The sequence below is a fragment of the Typopeltis vanoorti genome, chromosome 2, assembly GCF_054136105.1.
Source record: "Typopeltis vanoorti isolate ZY-2024b chromosome 2, IOZ_Tvanoo_1.0, whole genome shotgun sequence".
NCBI lineage: Eukaryota > Metazoa > Arthropoda > Arachnida > Uropygi > Thelyphonidae > Typopeltis > Typopeltis vanoorti.
The window spans coordinates 140,333,457-140,354,115 of NC_143550.1; the positions used below are offsets into that span (position 1 = coordinate 140,333,457).

Consider the following 20,659-nt stretch of genomic DNA (forward strand, 5'->3'; position numbering starts at 1 on the left):
ACTTGCTTAATTTGAGGTCCAATAATATACTTTCGTTAAGTTTGGCTTCTGAAATTTCTGCAGATTTTAAAGAGTCTGGTATGCAGTTCATTTTTGTCCAATGCCTTTATAAAGTTTTTCATTAGATTTGCTTTAATATACAAGGATGGCATAAGTATCTGAGGAATGTGTTTTATGTGGTCTCTTCCCGAAAAAATTTCGGGTAGGCCATTTTTTGATAATAAACCATCAGTTGATGTCCTACTGTATTAAATGCACAAAAAAAAAGCAGTAATGGCTGTGATCTCTCTCACTTGCATAGCACTCAGTAGTACAATTACTTTTCGATGTTATTTCTATAAATTCAATTCTCCAAGATCTTTTAATTTCTTATATTTATTCAGATGCGATTTGTTGTTAATTTCATAAACGTTTTCATCTGATAATGACTTCCTATCCACGCTGAAAGCAGAAGGTTAATTATTTAACCGTATAGTATAATAATGTATCTTGCTGTGATTGTGGAGAAGACTCAAAATGTCGAGAGCGAGGCATAAATCTTATGCCAGATTTTCTAAGTTTAGGTACGATACAAAAGGTTTGTTTTTTCATAGAAAATTCAGATACATTAGTGAAACAGATGTAATAATCTGTTACATTATCTTTTGGCTCTCACTTTCTGTTTGCCTCAAATCGCTGGCACATTCATCCAACAAAGAGTCCGAGGCTGTTCTTTTTTCCCTTCATCCATTGGGTAAAATTAACATCATAAAACGTCTAAATAATCAAGAGGGTAATTTTCTTCCCCCCCCCCCTTTTTTTTTTTTAATGCCACTCGATCAACCAAGTGTCGGCCAAGACATGCTGTTGGATAGAATGGAAGTCAGGTAACCAAACAAATAAAAAAAATTATTAAAAGTACAAACTTAAATAATGTATTTTTTCCGATTCCAAATACAGTGGTTTTTGTTTTTAATTAACGCAATTTCATATCAATTTTATTAATTTCAATTAAAAGAAATATTATAAAAACTACTAACTAGAGAAAACCGAATTTCTTATTAATATATTTATATACAAATTTAATCATATTATTAAAAAGGTGTACTTATTAAATATTAAAGCATTTAAACTTATAAATATTATTTTTGATTTAGTATATATAATTATTTAAAAATTTTTGATTTAGTATATATAATTATTTAAAAAATTTTGATTTAGTATATATAATTATTTAAAAATTTTTGATTTAGTATATATAATTATTGGATATTATATGTAAAATACTTAGTTTTATTTCTTCTTCTTCGTTTATGATCTCTTATACTTTTAAGCGTCGAGATTTTGCCAAAGAGATTTCCATGCCGTCCTGCCCAAGGTTTGTTGTTTTGCTTCTTTCCAGTTAATTCCCTTCTTTTCCAATTTTTCTTTAATTTCCTTTTGCCAACCTTTCCTGGGTCTGCCTATGTTTCTTTTTCCTATTTTCTGGCTTTCGTATACAATTTTTGCTATTCTTCCTTCTTCCATTCGATTGAGATGTCCAAACCATCTCATTTGGGCTTGTGTTATGAATTGATTCAGAGGTGCAACTTGAAGACTGTCTCTTATGGTTTGATTTCTTATTCGGTCTAGTCTTGTTTTTTGTGCCACTTTCCTGAGATATTTCATTTAGATTGTTTGTAGTTTATTTGTGTTTCCTGTTGTTAAACACCAAGACTCATAACTGTATGTTAATGTTGGTAGAAACACTGAACGGTACACTGCCAGTTTGGTAATCTGGGTGAGTTCTTTCTTATCTAGGAGTGGGCCTTTCATTGCATAGAATAGCTTTGTTCCCCCTCTTATCCTGTTGTTAATTTCGTTGTCTAGTCTACCATCTTCTTGTATATATGATCCCAAGTATTTAAAGGAGTGGACTTGTTCCAGTTGATGATTCTCTATTTTTTATGTGTTTTTGTTGGTTTCTAGATATGATCATTGTTTTAGTTTTATTTATATTTATGGTCATATTCCTTTTCTTTGTTTCTTCATACCAAATGTTGATATTGTACTGCAGATCTTCAGCTGTATTTGCTAGAATCACTACATCATCTGCAAAAGCCATGTGTGAAATCCTGGTTTCTTTCAGTTTCCTGCATCCTAGGTGGAACTTTTTTGTTTTTGTTTGGCATGCCTGAGGCCTTGCCTCACTCCTACATTTGTTCCACATTCTTTTGATCTATTATTACAGGTTCTTACATAATTTCTGTTACTTTTGTAAAGGCTTGGTATGGCTGCTATTAAGTTATCTTGTATCTTGTTTTTCTTTAATGTTTGCCATATTAAGTGTCTGGGAACTCGGTCAAAGGCCTTCTCAAAATCTATAAAACATGAATGTAGTTCTTTTCCATATTCCAATGTTTTCTCTGATATTTCTCTAAGACTGAAGATAAGATCCTGCGTGCTTCTATTTTTTTCGAAAGCCATATTGCATTTCATCTGTGTATCCTCTATTTGATTCCTAAGCCTCGCTTCTAAAATACGGGCATATAATTTTCCTGGAACGCTTAAAAGCGAAATTCCTCTATGGCTTCCACATTTGCGGTTGTCTCCTTTTTTAAATATAGGGATTATTATAGCTACTTCCCAGTCTTTGGGAATAATTTTCTTTTGCCATACAACATTGAATAGGTGTAAAAGAAATTTTATTGCTTTTGTTCCTAAATTCTTTACCATTTCTGGTGTTATTTGGTCATGGCTTGCTGATTTGCCCAGTTTTATTTTATTTATTGCTGCTAACGGTTCATTTGCATGAATTTCTTCACTCTGATCTTCTATTTTGCTTGTGTGTCTTGCTCTCAAGGTTCTATTTTTTTCCATGTCCTGCATCTTCCAATAATTCTTGAAAGTACTGTTTCCATCTTTCCATGATGTCTTCGGAATTTGTGAGTAACTTTCCATGCTTATTTTTGATAAACTTTATGGGGCATTTCTGGTTTCCTTTAAAATTTTGTTCTAAAGTATGTCCGAAGTCTTCCCAGCATTTTCTTTTCTCTTCTTTCACTAAGGTTTTAACTTTATTTCTTTGGTTGTTATATAGTTCTCTATCAACCTGCAGCTTTGATGTTATATATCTCTTCCATAATTGCTTTTTCTTTTTAATTTCTTCTTTTAGTTCTTCAGTCCACCAAGGTGTTTTTTGTTTCTTCTGTTTATTATTTAAAGATACACCACAAATTTCTTTGCTTGTTTCTAGAAGAAGTGTTTTGAACCTGTACCATAAGTTTTCTACATCTTGGTCTTCATATATCTCTTTTTCTACTTCTTTCATCTTCTCTTCTATTTTACTTTTATAATCAATGGCTGTTTCTTCTTTCTTTAATTTGTAGCTCTTTATCTTAACATTTATTTCCTTGCTACTTTTTCCACATTTTTCAACTTTTATTTTATGGATTGTTTCCAATATTAATAAGTAGTGGTCACTGCCTATTTCAGGACCTCTGTAGACTCTTGCATTTTTTGCATACTTCCAGTACGATCTGCTTATGATGGCGTAGTCGATTATAGATTTTTCGTTTCTACTGGGCTCTTCCCTGGTAAACTTATGGATTTCTTTATGCTTGAACATAGTATTCGCTATTACTAAATTATTTGTAAGGCAAAGATTTATTATTCTTTCTCCATTATTATTCCGGGTTATTTCTCCTTGTGATCCCAACACTTGTTTCGTTTCCTCATCTACTTGATTCCCTACCCGGCCATTAAGGTCTCCTAGTAGTATGATACGCCCTTGAACTTCTTCAATTATTTTTTGTAAGAGTTCGAAGAATTCATCTTTAATTTCTTTATTAGCATTATCGTTTGGGCCGTATGCAACAATTACAGTGAATACTTGGTTGTCTGATTTAAAATCTATAGTGATTGTCAACAACCTTTCGTTTATTAGTTGCCATTTAGTAATATATTCTTTGAGATCTGGTTTAATTATGCAAGCTACTCCTTGTTTTCCCCATTCTCTTGGGTTTACCCCTGAATAGAAAAGTATATACCCATCTTTCATTTTCTGGCAACCTTGACCTTTTTTTTTTGTTTCTGTGACTGCTAGCAGATCCAATCTTGATTTTTTAAATTCATCTATTAATTCGTTATCTTTTCCATGTAGACTTTTAACGTTCCATGTTCCGTATCGCACGTACCTTTTCCTCGCTTTGTCGTTAACCATTTAGGCAGTTCGGCTATCTCTTTGTTATTTCTTTTAATGGGTGAAATTTTAAGGTGTGCAGGGGATTAGCCTTCAGCACCCGAATATGATGGTGGGGCTGCCACCTTCGAGGTCCCCAGACCGGCCTATGAGGGAAGTGCTATCCTGTTGGTCCGCGAGAGGTATTTTATTTCCCTCCTACCCTTCATAGTAAACTATGACGAGCATTCCCCGATCCGCCACCAGTGAACGCGCCCGATGGGGGTTACAGGTGTCCCCACACGGGTAGTTTTATTTAGTAAATTTAATGTACTTTGTTTTACAAATTTTTCATGAACTATTTGGAAGCATCAGATTAGATAAGAGCTCTTCCAAAAAAAAATAAAGTATCGGATTAATGTGATTTACACGAAAAATGAAATTTGCAGAATTTTTCGTTTAGTCCTTGTTGAGAGTGTTAAATTGTGAATGAAACTACGTTGTGTAATTTATTTTTTTCCATTCACATTTAACATTGATTATTATGTATCAATCATGATTTGTATAAAAATTATTTATTATTCCTTAATTTAGGATTACTATTTAAATATTTATTCTAAACTTAACCTACTATTAATTTATTAAGCAATAATATGTGCAGAATTTATGATAACTAAAATATATATGATGTAACGAAAAGTATTATTATAATTAATTCTATAAGTAATGAAAAAGCTGATTAAGTAGCTCAAATATTCTGTTTATTCTTATTTGTGAAAATTTAACGTTTATGTAATCACTCATGTAGTAGTAGAGCATTGTATTACATTAGCGAAATGTTTGCGTTCATTTGTTGTCATGGAGACGCATGAAATAAACAAGCACGAGTCGAAGAGAGCGTGACCTTCGGACTGAAAGGAGAAAAAAATATAATAGAAGATTTTTAATTAGAGAGAAGAGAGGAAGTTTTTGCGGAGCGGGAAGGAAGGTAGGACACAAGCAAAGGAAGTGGAAGAAAATTATAAGTTCTCTAGGGCAGAAATTCATGAGAATAATGTTTAGAAGTGAGCCAAAACATAGTGAATCATATACTTAGCTGCAAGTGAAGTCAGCTGTGTTGTAAAGGAAAATTAATGCCGTAACCGGATAAATAAGGAACTGGACATTCAGTGGAAAATTCTGATTAGTTCCAGTTAGTCTAGGATTACGTCTTAATTCTATGTTGCCCTGAGAAGAATTATATTGAAATTAACTAGTTTGAGAAAAGTAAACAAGGAAAGATATCAGTGCCTTATTGATGTTTTTTTTTTTTTTTGAGTAGTGAAGCGCGATTAACAGTAGTTCAGTTAAATCGTTGGAGAATTTTTATTAATGTGTTCCGCTAACGTAAATAAGTTAATTCATAAGTGTGCTCACAATTAATTGATGTATTGAAGATTGTATCTGGTAAGAGTAGTCATACTTGTTTGTTTATTCTAACATTAACATATCCTCGAAGTTCAAAGTCCGAATTAAGATTGCTTGGAATATTGTCTACCTTGATCAGTGCTTCCTGTGAATTTAAACATTAAGTACAGCTGATAGATATGTGGAGACTGATTAAATAAGAAGTTTCGTTTTATTAACTTGAGTTAAGAAAGCTTGATTTTGAAACTGTGAATTGTATGTGAAAGTTAGAACATTGAATTGGCATGAGTGACTTAGCAAGATGTATTAAGTTGATTGTATTGTTTCATTTTAAAGCAGAATTCTTGTATTTGTTATATATATCATATATTAAATGTTTTATTTTGTTAATCTAAATATTGTGTTTGCCTGAATTCCTTTTTATTGCACCGTTCATAAATATTCGAATCTTGCAGGAACCCCAAGTGGAATAGTAAATAATTCGGCCTAAATAAATGAGGAGACTGCTAACTTAATTAAGAATTGATCCTACTATTTTATATAGACTAATCTAAAAATAGGGTGGCGCAGTATAATTATAAATTTCCCTACTTTTGGATCGGTGATCAATTTGTAATTAGTTATTATATTGATAAGAGTGACTTGAACCAAGATGGCGGATTTAGAACATAACAAGAAAATAGACGTCACGACAACAGCATTTGTCGAAATGCTAATTTTTTTAGGATATGCAAAAAAAAAAAAAAAAAAATCATCAAATTAGGTATAATTCGCCTCGATGGCATTGAACAAGGCTGTTATAGTTGTGGTTCTGTTCATTGGTTAAAATACTGAACCAGTTAAGACGCGTTTGAACTCGTTTTTAAGTACTCCATGTTCATGAAAATGAATTTTTAACCTTTTCAGTTCATCATTTCTAGACGTCGACTATCACTTTCAATTGAAGTTTGCAACTAGGCTTCCATAGGATAGTCACGAGCAAACTTCGCATTTACAATTTGGTTTCAAAGACATTGGTGCGAGTCTCCCATATAGGAAGCGAGTACCCTTTATAAAGAATATTTCACTGGAGATCAGTTACCTTGAGAAGGGAATTGAAAAAGTTTTCCCTCTTAAAAAAACTCGAGTTTGATATCCTGCATAATATAAAAACCAGCCTGAAAACACATGAACTTAAAAGACATAATTGACAGAGACGTAGCTAACTGAAAAATGTAAAAAAAAAAAAAAAAAAAAAAACTGCGCAGTTTTATTTAGAAGTTGATTAACTCCAATAAATGCATGGATCTCGTAGCCTTCGTTGCTTCGGCAATAATTCTAAAGAATCCAACAAATTTCCATATGCACGTTTCACTAAATCATATATACTAAGTTCCCAAAAGTATCGGAACACTCGAAAGAATGTAGATCATTATCAAAATATTAACTTCTTATTAAGGACTTGTATTTACAGTATCGGCCAAGCGTAGTTAGCCGAGTGGATAGCGTCTCTGCTATCCACTCTGACAGTAGAGCAAATCAATTATAGAACAGGGGTACGATCAGAAGATATTTGTGAAAAATCATTATAATCAGTGCTGAAGTGGATGCTATGTAACATCTTTCCAGGGGACAGAAATGGGACGTATAGTTTATCTTCAGAGAAACTACATAGTCCTTCTTTTGTAATTCCACTTTAGAAATTGAATTTTGTAATGAAAGACAAAATATTGTTGAAGGAGGAAACGATTAACATTATAACAAATAACAGAACAATAGTAAAGTCAAGCATATATATATATATATATATATATATATATATATATATATATATATATATATATATATATATATATATATATATATGAATCTTCAAGTTTATTTACATATTTCGCCCGCGTGGCTTATGGATTTTTTCCTACCAGGCCGAAAAAGAAACCTGTTAAAATCACTTCTGTGATAAGCTGAACTTCCTGGATCATTTACAAGCCTAAAGTGCCTTTAAAAAGCGCAGTTTACTTGTGATCGCAATACTATAGCAGACGTTATCCTCCTTGGTTAGATTTGAAAGCCAATTATTATTCCACTGTAACTCATTAAGTCTAATATTAACTTGAAAAAGAACAACAGACTTTATTTTAATCATATTAGTTTGCTAACTACGTACATACTTCCTTTTTCGATGTCTTGTGACCCGTTTCTAATTAAAGAATGTAAGAAAACGTTTTTTGTTTTTTCTTTAGGAGATACCAACTCCAATTGATAAGCAGAGCAAATAGTAAGCAGAACAAATATTTATATTGCACAATTACATTGGATTATAATTTATAATATATTTTGTATGTTTAAAGCTAACAGCACTACAATTATATGCAAAATATTGTATGAATTTTAAATTTAATTCAAGATTAAATTATTATATATCGATTTGAGTAACCATCTCTTCTTTTTTGCTTAGGAAATAACAGATTAGCTATATTTAAATATGTATTATCCACTCCAAAAAGTTGATAACAGTGGATAACAGACTGCTTCGCATCAAATAACTGCAATGTTTGAAGAGAACACTAACTAGTATGAAAAAGGAAGTTATTCAAGTTAAAGGGATATTACATCCCATATTGTTTCTTAGCCGAATAAGAAACTCAAAGAGTTTCATGCCGAATATAGAAACTATATAAAGTTCGGCGATTCCAAGCGTAAGCAAATACCTGGATACTGCAGCAACTGACCCTTAAGGTAGTGCAAGCCGAGGCAACTCATGTCAAAGGTGGAGCAAGCTCCGATCACTATTCTTGATGTTTATCCATATTTACCCATAATGTGAACTTAGCTCCTAGGAGCTGTATTATTGTTCTACATTATGAGAGAAGGTCACTACCCAGACCGGTGTCCTAATAAGTTACTAATTATCTCTTCATATAATTAGTAATTTATTAGGACACCTCTTGGCAATTCTCACAGAAGGGATGTAAGTTCTGTTCGCTACAAATTTGGTATTATTAACTAGGTCTACCTACTCACTGATGAGACCTCAATAAAGGTTGAAACCGGTCTGGGTAGTGACCTTCTCTCATAATGTAGAACAATAACACAGCTCCTAGGATTTAAGTTCACATTATGGGTAAATATCAAGAATAGTGATCGGATCTTGCTCCACCTTTGATATGAGTTGCCTCAGCTTGAAATACCTAAAGGGTCAGTTGCTGCAGTATCCAGGTATTTGCTTACGCTTGGAATCGCCGAACTTTATATATAGTTTCTATATTCGGCATGAAACTCCTTGAGTTTCTTCTTATTCGGCTAAGAAACAATATGGGATGTAATATCCTTTTAATTTAAATAAGTTAAAGGGATATTACATATCCCTTTAACTTAAATAAGTTAAAGGGATATTACATCCCTTTAACTTATTTAAGTTAAAGGGATGAATTGAAGCCTTTGGCTCTTCATATAATTAGGAAGTTATTCTCCCACTTTACAAGGTCGCGATAAGATCTCATCGGATTACTGTACTCAGATTCATCTGTGTTCCACGAAGACGAGGAAGCAGTTGAAAAGATCCAGCACCATCTGACCAAAATCATTTCTGGATTGTGGAGCTTTGCATATGAAGACATATGACTAAAGAAGTGTGGCTTTCAAAGTTGTAATAGAAAGAAGAAAGGAGACATACTGGAAACATATAAGCTAATGAAAGGATCTTGCAGTATATAAACGTCAGAAATGTTGCAGTTCATGGCAGGTGGACGAAAGAACAGGATCATCCCTGGAAGCTCAATGCAAGATTCTTTTCATAGCGTGTGGTGAGTGAACGAAATAAGCTGCCAATAGACACTGTGATGATTTATCGGTAGCTGTTTTGGGCTAATTATTTGTCGACTATTATAAATTCTTCATTAAAAAAAATTGATATCTCATAAAGAATATATGTCTTATGTAAAAAAAAAGTAAGCAATACTGAGGAGAAGGAAGTTGGCTATAATTTAAAAGCGTCTACTTGGCTGACATTTTTATTTTAATTGTCGATAATGTAAATAGCGTTCCCCTCTGAAATTTGACCAATACCGTAACATCATTAACAACCACTGTGCAACATAATGTCAATAAAATAGTTCCTGCTAAATGCCAGCTAACTGCTGAGATTATTCTAGGAGCACACTCTACCACGTTTCCTGAAGAGAAATCTTAGAAGCTAGCTGGCATTTAGCATTAAGCTTTAAAATAGTCTGAAATTCCGGAATGTCGATTGAATGAAAGTGCAGTGACTTTGTGTCAAACGGACAAATAATTGAAGGAATAAGAGAGGCAATTAAAAGCAGAAAGTACATCACAAATATATGCTTTGGACCGGTACCGTTAAAAAACAAATAATAATAATAAATAAATAAGATGCAAAGCATATAGTGAAGCGAACATCGGGGAGATAGAGTCCGTGGAATAGATTGAACTTTTCCCCACAGAAATGCACACAAATAATGCGTTGATGCAGTTAAGTTAATGAGAACTCGTTGAATTATTCAAGTGACGTATTTAGCTCAGTGAACAGTCGCAACATACAAATGGGCTTCAAAACTCTTTCACTTCTTATCAAGAGATTAAGGTTTTTATTTATTTATTTTTATTTTTTATAATCGAATATTTTTACGGTGATATATTCATCTCATCGGTGGCTGCTATAATTAGTGATAGACATGGTCCAGCTATCTCTGATTGGCTGCCGGTGGAGATTGAACTGCCCACTCAGTCTCCATAAGCTAGATAGGGTTAAAAAGGCCTCGCCTACTCCCTATAAGGGAATAAAAGGCGTTAGTTGATTTATTTATTATATTGTATAAATACTTGGTATATATATTTTGTATTTTGTATTTATTATACAAAATATTTATATCAACAATTTAATATTTTTACAATAAAAATATCCAGAGATATTTCTAAAGAGGAAAGAAATACCTTTTTTTTTTTTTTTTTTGAAATAACACAAATAATTCTCAGTTATATTGTCATCTTTATTAACAACGCAATGCTAATCGTTAAGCACGTGTAAATTAGGCTTAATTCGGAACAATTACGAAACTCAATCTATAGAAGAATCACATCAGATTACTGATTCAAATCACCGCACATCTTTCAGCGAGGATGTGCGGAGGAGAGGTTTATGTTTCAATGTAAATGGTCAAAATCCTCGCTTATTCCAAAGTGGGAAAGAAAAAAAAAAGTCACATAAGTCTTCATGATTATAAGCGAATTACTCAATTATAGGATAGCAACGAGAATGATCGTGTAAGCCATGCATGAAGAAACGTACGCAAAGGTATGATGCCTATTGAACCGCATGGCTATACATGCAACCGTGATGACTAGCTTGGTTTATATTAGACCTTAAAGTGAGCAGAAAATCGCGAACGAAAGAAGGCGATTTTCACTAATATGATTTTTTTAAACCAATATTGGAGAATATAAAGTTATTTTTTAGCTGATTTTTTTCTACTAAGAAATAAAAATAAATAAATCTTTGGACGCCATTTTTTAAATTCTCTAACGGAGTAGGCGCAGTTGTTTTTAGTCCTAAGTAACTTTAAAAGTCTGTTTCTACTCTTAGCTGTCAACGATAGCCGAATCAATGTCTACCTGATATTTTGAAGGCATCGGGACCAATATATGACAAACTGCCGCCATCTCATGATCCTAAATCGCAACACTCGCAGTGTGTATTGTTGTCTGAAATAGTGCAGTTTTCTGAGATGTGGGAATAAAACCCCGGTTTTCTATAGAAATCCCTACTTACATCTACCAGGGATCGACTAACTCTAGAACTGACTACATAAAGGCCTTGAAAGAGTTCCTGTATTTGTTCGTGTAAAAGGTCTTTCTTCTAGTGCGATAGCATTATGGTATCAAAACATTGCTACACCAAGCACCGGAAATACCAAAATTATTATTTCCGGGAATTTTAGTCATGCTATATCACTCTAAACAACTCTCCCTAAATGCACGTCAGTTTCATCTACTGCTTTTTTTAGCACTTGGCTGATATTGCTGAAGCGTGTTCTATTGCGCTATTTAAAATATTTAATGTTTTATCCTCGTCAACTAGCGTTATTCCTAGACAATGAACAGCTATTATTCAGCCTGTAATTAGGCTTCTATTCTGGAAGAGACTAGGATTAACGATTCCATGAATTAGACTAAACTGCATTTATCAAAAGGCTCTTTCTTCATCATGAGTCTGTGACGCCCAAATTGGCGATGAACAACTTCATTATTCATGACGAAACTTTTAGTGCTATTTGCTAAATGCAAGACATCCGGATATTAAACAATAGTTGGAATGTCTTCTGCATCATAGGAAAACGTAAAAGGATAATCGATTAAAAAAAGCGGAAAGTAAAAACAGAAAACTGTTTCTGCTACAAAGGTAGTTGGTGTAAAATTAATGATGTTTCACTTTTATGTTAAATATTTGATCAGTTTCTAGTAATTCGTTTAGTTTGTACAAGTTGCTCGATTTCTAAAGCTAAATACTTGAAATGTAGCACAAAGATAAACATTACAGATCTAAAATCATTCGATATTTTAAAATGATATATTTTTGTAATGCATTATTAAATGTATTATCAATTACGATATTTCTGTAAGTCTGCGTATGTTGAGTGAATTTTTCTGATTGTTGCAATATGACCTGATTTTTTTTTAGTTATTTTTATAATATTCGGTTACTGCTAATTCAAGAAACCTATGGATATTAATGGTCTTCTGAATCATCCCAGAATTTATGATGGACACAGTCTAAACGAACACAATTATTCTAGAACTGATTCTAGAATTTTGAAGCTGGATTTTCAACATCCAGCTACGATTGCAAATTTATTAAGTATATTTCCAAGTGCAAAGTTTATGTGAATACTTATCGGAACAGAAATTACAACTTGAAGGATAAAATTTACTAATGAATTTACTAATACAAGAGAAGAAAATTGATATCTTAAAGCACTTGGCAACTGATGTAGTCGGAGGTATGGACGATATTTCTCTTTTGATAGTAAACAGACGTATGTCTAATTAATCCATTTCTGATTATCTTCAACGTGTTTAAGATTAGGAATAGTTCCTCTTGAATTGAAATTTGAAAGGGTTATTTTATAAGAGTGGGTCGTCACATAAAGTGGAGAATGATCGACCAGTATGACCTCTTTATGTTATTGATAAAGGAATAGAAAAATTAATTAGGAGTCATATGTAGGATAGTCTTGACAGGAATCACTTGTTGTGCACAGCACAGTGGTTTCATTACGACAAACCTGCGTACTTTTTATGGAGATTCGGAAATAGACCAAAATCATAGCACTGATGTGATTTATTTTGATTTTAGCAAAGCCTTTGATAGAGTTCCACATAAGAGACTACTTATAATGGACCAAACAGGTTGATGATCATCTGGTTGTCTGATAGACGACAGGAAGTGGTGTTTAGGAGGTGCAACTTCAAAGAGCTACGTTGTTAGGAGGAATATACCACAAGGTTCGGTGTTAGGATTCTTGGTTTACAATATTCACACATGATTTAGGTTCATATATTAAGAGTAGAATTGCTCTCTTTGCTGATGATCTAAAGTTGGGATGAGTAGTCAATTATTCAGATGATCTAAGTTCTTTACAGATTGATCTTAAGACATTGGAAGAGTGGAAAAGGAGAGGTGATGTTTAAGATTTGATCTGAACAAATGCGAGTATATCCTATTCGGTAAGAAGATCATGTTAGATAAATTGGATATAAAATGAATAAGCTGGTTTTGAATATTTTTATGGATAGGAATGTAAGTTCATGGATCGTTGGTAAGACAAGCAGCAAAGCTCGACAGATTGTGGGATTAATAAAAAAAAAACCTGTACGAGAAAGGATGTAATGATACGTATATTAGTCAGACAATATTGGATTATGGTTCCCAGATTTACTTAAGAAGATTTTTGATGTATGACAAGGAAATCGAGGGTATTCAGAGAAGATTGACTAAAAGTGCATACAGGGAATGTATCGAGGTAATTGTGAGAATTCTGATTGTGAGAGGCAATCTGACTAATTTATCTAAAAGGAGAGAGAGAGAGATTTCGTTGAAATTTATAAATTAATTCAGGGCACATATGTATGTGATAGGTGAAAGAGTTTGCTCATTCGGCTAAACCAGACCCTATAAAAAGTTCATGAAGAAGTTAGAACAAATACACGAAAGCCATTTTTTTTATATATATTCTTGTAGAAAATACACTGGTGTCCAAAACCTAAGGACGAAAATTATTTCTGAAGATTACAACCGCAAATTCAGCAGACGAATCAGCTTGTGGCAATTTGTTTCACTGACGATTTCGAATGGAAAGAGGGTACACATTCAAGTTTTCGAATCGCGCGCAAAGGGATCACAGGTAGCACACAACAGGTTAAAAGGCAAAAGGCTGCGCTAAGTGAATTGTGTTTGAAGGAAGCTCTTCTCGCGAAGGAATAAAGTTGCGAAGTTGGATGTCCTGTAATGTCTAATAGATATCAAGAAAACAGGGGTTCTCAACCTTTTCTAGTGGCGTACCACTATATTTAATTCAAGATATTAGATGTACCAGTAAGACAGTGACTCACGTACCACCGCGTACCATAGGTTGAGACTCCCTGATCTAGAATCTAGATGATTTCACGCGGGGAAGAATTATTGGAAAGCTTGAAGAAGGCCGCAGAATAACAAATATTGTCAGAGAGTTTGGAATCTCACATAGCGTAGTATACAGGCTAGAGGCAGCGTTTAAAACCAGTGGAATGTGTTCCAGACGTTTGCTAAGAGATTGCACTCGCTTTATCACGGGGTATGAGACAGATTTTTGGTTATAATAGCGAAACACACCACGGCAGACCAGCTTGCAAGTCGGCTCCATTCAAGCTCAGGTACGTGGATATCTCGACAAACTGTAGCAAGACATCTGCGTCCCTTTATCCACAGCTCATCGTACAGCATTTTCAGTGGTGTTGCATCCATAAAAAAATCGGACAAAACATCAATGGACTAATGTACTCTTTACAGATGAGAGTCGTTTTATCTTTCCTCCGATTCTAGACGATACTTGATCTGGTGTGAAAGTGGTGCTGCTTATCACCGTGAGAATGTTTTTGAAAGGGATAGATACGGCGGTGCTGGGGTCATGGTGTGGGAAGGTATTATGCTTAATGAACGTACCGAACTACAAGTGCTGGAAAAAGGGACTGTGGATTGTGACTGGTGAACGATATTGCAACAAAGTTTTTCAACGTCAAGTTCGATTGTTCCGTGATGCTGTAGGCGAAGAATTCATTTTTAAGGATGACAGTGTCACACCATCGTACACGAGCAGTGGAGATAATTCTGGAGACCGAGGATATTAATCGAATCGAGTGGCCAGCATACTCCCCAGATCTCGGTCCCATAGAACACGTTTGGGCGCAATATGGAGACGCATTGTTGCTCGAAATTCTCCTCCAGAAAACAAACAAGGCCTTATCCTTGCTTTGAAGGAGGAGTGCGCCACTTTGCCTCAAGAACTCCTGAATCACTTGGTGCTAAGCATGGTAAGAGGTTGCGAGAGTTGCTTCTCATTTCGGGGTGGATATATTCCATACTGAAATTCTCTCCACATAGTGTTTTGCAAATTTGTAACTTTTGTCAAAAAAAAGTATTGCAATTTAATTTGTACGATATTTACAACACATTTTTTGTGTAATATAATTCATTAGTATGCTGGCAATAAATTTATTCCCACATTTGGCTGTAGTCATGAAGATATTTTGATATGCAGGTAAAAATGCAGTCCGTCCTTAGTTTTTGGACACCAGTGGATGTGGAACCGGCTTTCATCAACGGGTTATAAAAGAAGTGAATTTCTGCCACTTTAAGATGGAATTAGATAGTTGGTATGGCTGTAGAACAGATTAAACAAAGTCTAAGTATAATTTATATCTAATTCGGCATTAACATGACGGTCTTGTGATGTGTCTATGTGTACATGTTTAAATTAAAAAAAAAAAAGATGATATAATGAGTAAGAAATACGTTGATCAAATATGCACAAGCCACCGTGGTGATTTCAATAAGCGGCTCGCGTGCTGTTTATTCCTCTCTCCCAATATATATTATCATCTAAAGTATTATCTCGGTACAAACCCGCATCCTATCTTAATTGAATATTTCGAATTTTAAATTACTTAACATTCTTAGCTGTGAATTATTTGTCATAAAATAAAATTAGTGTCAAACCATATTTCTGTTGAAAAATTATACAGTACATTATTATTATTATTATAAACTTGCCTTTCTTCTTTCTTTCATGAGTAAAAAATAATTTTTGTTACGCCACCTATTTGTGCCAATGCGATTGTCAAATCGAAGCAATCACCGTATGACCAAATAGTGCTTGTAATAGAATCGAAGCACTTATAATAAGTAGGTACCATAACAAAAAGTACTTTTTTTTTTCTATTGAAAACATAAAAGAGACAAGTTAATAACAGGAAAATATTACATACTTAATAGAAAGAAAATTCTCGCATACTTAAATAATGAAAGGCTGCGAGTTTGAAATTCCTGGTTTAAATATCAAAGAATGTTGATCTTTCTTCTACTCTTGTCTTATTGAAGTTTTTCAAAACTGGTTCTGCTGCGTTACATTTAAAGGACCGAAGCAAAAGATTGTAAAAAAAAAAAAAAAAAAAAAAAAAAAACGGAACTGCGACTACAAGAAATCAATTGCTATTCGATAAAAGCTGAAGAGCGAGTTCATCGTCTGCTTGGATAATGATTTCTAGTAGATCTTGATCGCATTATGCGGCTCATTTACAAGAATTACTGTTCGTTTTCTGGTGTTAACATTTTATTTATTGTTCAGTGTTTGGAATAAATAAAAACTAGACCATTTTTCATTTGTTTCTTAAATGTTGTTCATTAGACGATATTTTGTCTTATCGAAGATCGTCTAAGAAACAGCATTAATCATTCTAGCTAATAAAAACGAGAATATCTTATTATTTTTTTTTAAAAAAATGCTTTCACTGTTTGATAATATTAAATTCTAGGCCAGATTTCTTTGTTTAGAATAATATTAATCTTAATGAACTTAAGTTTTCTAATTAATCTCAAGCATTGGTGAAATGTTTTTATTTTAATACAGAAACTGATTTTTTCATTCCTCAAAAAGACGAACAACTTCTCACGATGTTTCTATAACTGTGAAACTTCTATTCATGAAATAGCTGTTTTTCCTTAGCTATGTTTCACATCTTCATTTTTAGATATTTCCTGTTATTTTTATATGGAAGATAAAAGGAATGTTAGTATTATCTATAACCACAAAACAAAACAAAAAAAAAGCATTAAATGAATAAAAACAATGAAAAAAAAAAAAAGAAGTGGAAACTGTCCCGCCCTAAAACGGACCGAGGACCACTCGATGTTGGCATTCGCCGGGTCTTTTGTTTGATTTAGTTATATTTAGCCCTATTAGGGGCTACAAAAATTTCTTACGAAGGCTCATTATAAAAATAAAAAGGCGAAAGATTAATCCTATGTAGAAAAACTTCAGCATACGAAAAAAAGGAAAATTTGGAGAGTCTGAAAGTTTGGAAAGGAGACTCCTTTCCAAACAATATTTGGAAAGGATGCAGGACGTCCTGCGTCAAAGGACTCTCCTTTCCAAATGTTGTATATTGATGCAATATGCAAAACTAAATGGTGTTAAAATATATCATCTATAATATAAAATGTTGTTCTAATTTCTAATGAAAAATAATCTTTTATTTAATAAGATTATTATAATACATCGATATTTTATAGCTAAAATTGATTTTAAATGAAACAATTTTATTGAAACGTTCATACTATATATTATTGTCATGTAGATTTTTATGCTCAATATATTCACTATAGTAAATTACATTGACTTAAGTTTAAATAAATATTAAATAGATATAAGACATGTTTCATATTAAAAATTCTTAAATAAAATATTCTATTCTTTAAAAAAAATTGTACTTTTCTTACAATATAATTTCATTAGCAAAATAAATCTGTAATTAACAACACAAAAATGAAAATTGGCACAAACTATTTAAATACTGTAGTGCACTATATATCTTATTTTTCTGATACCTTTACATCTTAATCAGGTGCACAATTATAATATATCGCAATATAGCATTGTCCTAAGCTTATTTTCACACTTCACAACCTGTATAACTGTAGTGTAATTAAATGCTTGATAATTTTATATAACGCAGATTCTTTTTAATGCGGTTATTATTGTTATTATTTTAAATATAATTATCTTGCAAAGGCAAGTCGAAAACCAGATCATGTGACTCAGTGCATCGTGAAAAGTGAGTCTGGCTACATGTCGAGTCGAGTGCCACCTATTTTCTTGTTTCGTAAATTTTATTGTCTTTCCTGTTAATTTATAGCTTATGGATAATTTATATAAACTCACCCTTCATTATAAACAATAAACGAAAGAACACACAAACTGAGTTGCGATGAGCAGTGTTATGGCATACATTTTAAACCCACATTAAAGATAAGCCTATTTCTGTATAATTACGCGTAATGTAAAGAATACGTTACTTTCTTTTGTTAACTAAATCTTTTTTTTTTTTTTTAAGAAAAAAATCACCTATAACAATATTTATATAAAGTAGGCCGGAGATACCTTGGGCGAGTAAGATTTTCCTTTGGCTAATAGGTTTAAGTCATATTTCTGGAGCCCTGTCAGTAATAATCTAAGCAAATTATCGATAAAATACCATTTTACGAGCAGAATCGGGATGAAACCCCTGATTTTCCAAGATGGATACCCAACCGCTCTCACTTGAAAACCCTTATAAAGGTTCTTCGCGTTCTAAACTTAATTTATGGAAACCAATGTATAAGACTGCTAACAGGTGGCTGACCACTCCTCCGATATGCCTTATCATTATTCACAAAGTCAAACCATCTTACTCCAATAATACTCCTTACGCCGTTGATCAAAAGCATCGAATTGCCAATTAACACTTACACAATGTCTGTGTTTTCTCAGCTCCATAAACCAAGTGTGTGCGTGTGTGTGTGTGAGAGAGAGAGAGAGAGAGAGAGAGAGAGAGAGAGACATGGACTATTATAGACCTTAAGTTTTGTTTTTACTGATATTCCACTGTCTTTCCATAATTTTTGAACACTCCTGAAGCCACCTCTAACCTTCTCCCGACCTCATTTCTCGCTTTACCAATATCAGTTACACAACTACCAAGATAATTGAACTGAGAGACTTGCTCTATAGAACATCCTTTAAAAAATAAAATAAATAACACAAAAATCACTATTATGTTAACGACAAAAATAAATAAATAAAAATAGAAATAAAATATCAATAAATAAAAATGGAAATAAAAAATCAATCAATAAGAATAGAAATAAAAAAATTAATAAATAAAATTCTTAAATTACTCTATAACCCGCCATGAGATTACTATAAATGAAAGGGGAAAGATTTTTTAAATTTTGTTCTGACTTGCACATTATGTTTATTTGAAAACATTCTTCAAGACAGAATGATATGTTGTCTTGTTTACTGTAACAGTATTTATTGGCTATATTTCTATCATATGATTGACACTGAAATGTAGTACCATCCTTAACAAAGTATTAGTTTCGCGAACACGCGATCATAACATCAGCGTGACTGATATATGAATATAGCTTATTCTTCTTATTATTATAATACTACTCGTACATTAATTTCAAAAGTGAATATCTATCGAAAAGAATGGTTTACGGTTTAATGAAGAATTTCTTTTATTACAGTACAAACAAGCAAATCGACATTGTTTTGACCTTCGGTTTCTGAATTACGTGATTGCAGTTATCATATCATAAGAATAGAAAAGGATAAAGATTATCGTCAAAAGCTTTGAAGATCCAGTCAAGGGGCTTGATTGTCTTAAAGGTCTTTTCGTTTTATTTATTTATTTATTTTTCAAGCATGCAAAATTATCAAAATCTTTTTGTTGCAGTTTCACAGTGAGCGATAAGCACTTCACAAATACTTAGAAGTGCTTATCATTCTAAACCGAAAGATGACGCATTTTTTCTTAGAGAAAGGCCGGCTGATAGGCCAATCCGTGCAATTTAAGATATCTAAATATTGTAATTGGACTTATTTCATTTAGAGTTATCAAGGGATGCGGTATGCTTCATATGGGTAACATAAGAGCAAAATAATGCTTAGATTGTATACAGAAATAAACAACGGCAAGTTAAAGTAGACAGAAAGCAAATTCCAGAGAGATTGAATCTAGCAATAAGATAATTTTTTATTTATTTATTTTTGTCTCCCTCTCAGGAAAAGCTGTAAACCTAACCGTGGCATTTATTTATTTTTTACATAGTCCGAAAATAGGAGAATAGAATTCAACTTTTTGAATTCTATTCTCCTATTTGGGGGTTGTGTCCTTAAGGCCTCCCTACAAATACTTGACTGAATACAAAAGACAGGAATTAGGTTGATTATTGGCCAATCACTCCACGCTCTTTCACAAATTTCTGCTATTTGCATTTTCTACAAATATTTCCATGGATGCTGCTCATCAGAACTAACACCACAATTTCCCACTCTCTCTTCTAAATCTGTTAAAACGGGTGCAGCAGACTCATAGAACAAAATTTTCTCTGCTCCCTTCATCCCTCTTACTGCTTGGAAAAATCTCCCTTCTTAAGTAGCACAATTTCAATCTAAAGGTCTCCAAATCGAATGGTAATGTTTCTTCTCACCTTTTTGCCTACCTAAGGTACTAATTACTAGAAGTTGATCAACTTTTCATGAATTGGATTAATAAATAAATAATAAGCTAACGCCTTTCATTCCCTTATAGGAGTAGGCAAGGCCTTTTAACCTTGAGCTTTTGGAGACTGAGTGGGAGTACAATCTCCACCAGTAGCCAATCAGAGATAGCTGGCCAGTGACTATCACTAATTATCGGCGGCAACCAATGAAGAGACCGACAAACAAGTCCTGCCATCTTTTGGTACCTTACCTTAACAGGATATGTTACTGTCTGAAATAAATTGGGCTGTACGGTCGATTTTTTTGAGTTTAC

At 33.1% G+C, this 20,659-nt stretch overlaps 1 long non-coding RNA gene across 1 annotated transcript in view; it reads left to right on the plus strand.

The window, feature by feature from the left end:
• Window positions 1-19,503, plus strand: part of LOC150109472 (uncharacterized) — a 31,414-nt gene extending 11,911 nt beyond the window's left edge. The window contains exons 2-3 of the long non-coding RNA XR_016550396.1: window positions 7,768-7,802; window positions 19,368-19,503. This is a non-coding gene — a long non-coding RNA (uncharacterized LOC150109472). The remainder of the gene's footprint in view (window positions 1-7,767; window positions 7,803-19,367) is intronic.
• Window positions 19,504-20,659: the final 1,156 nt, after the last annotated feature.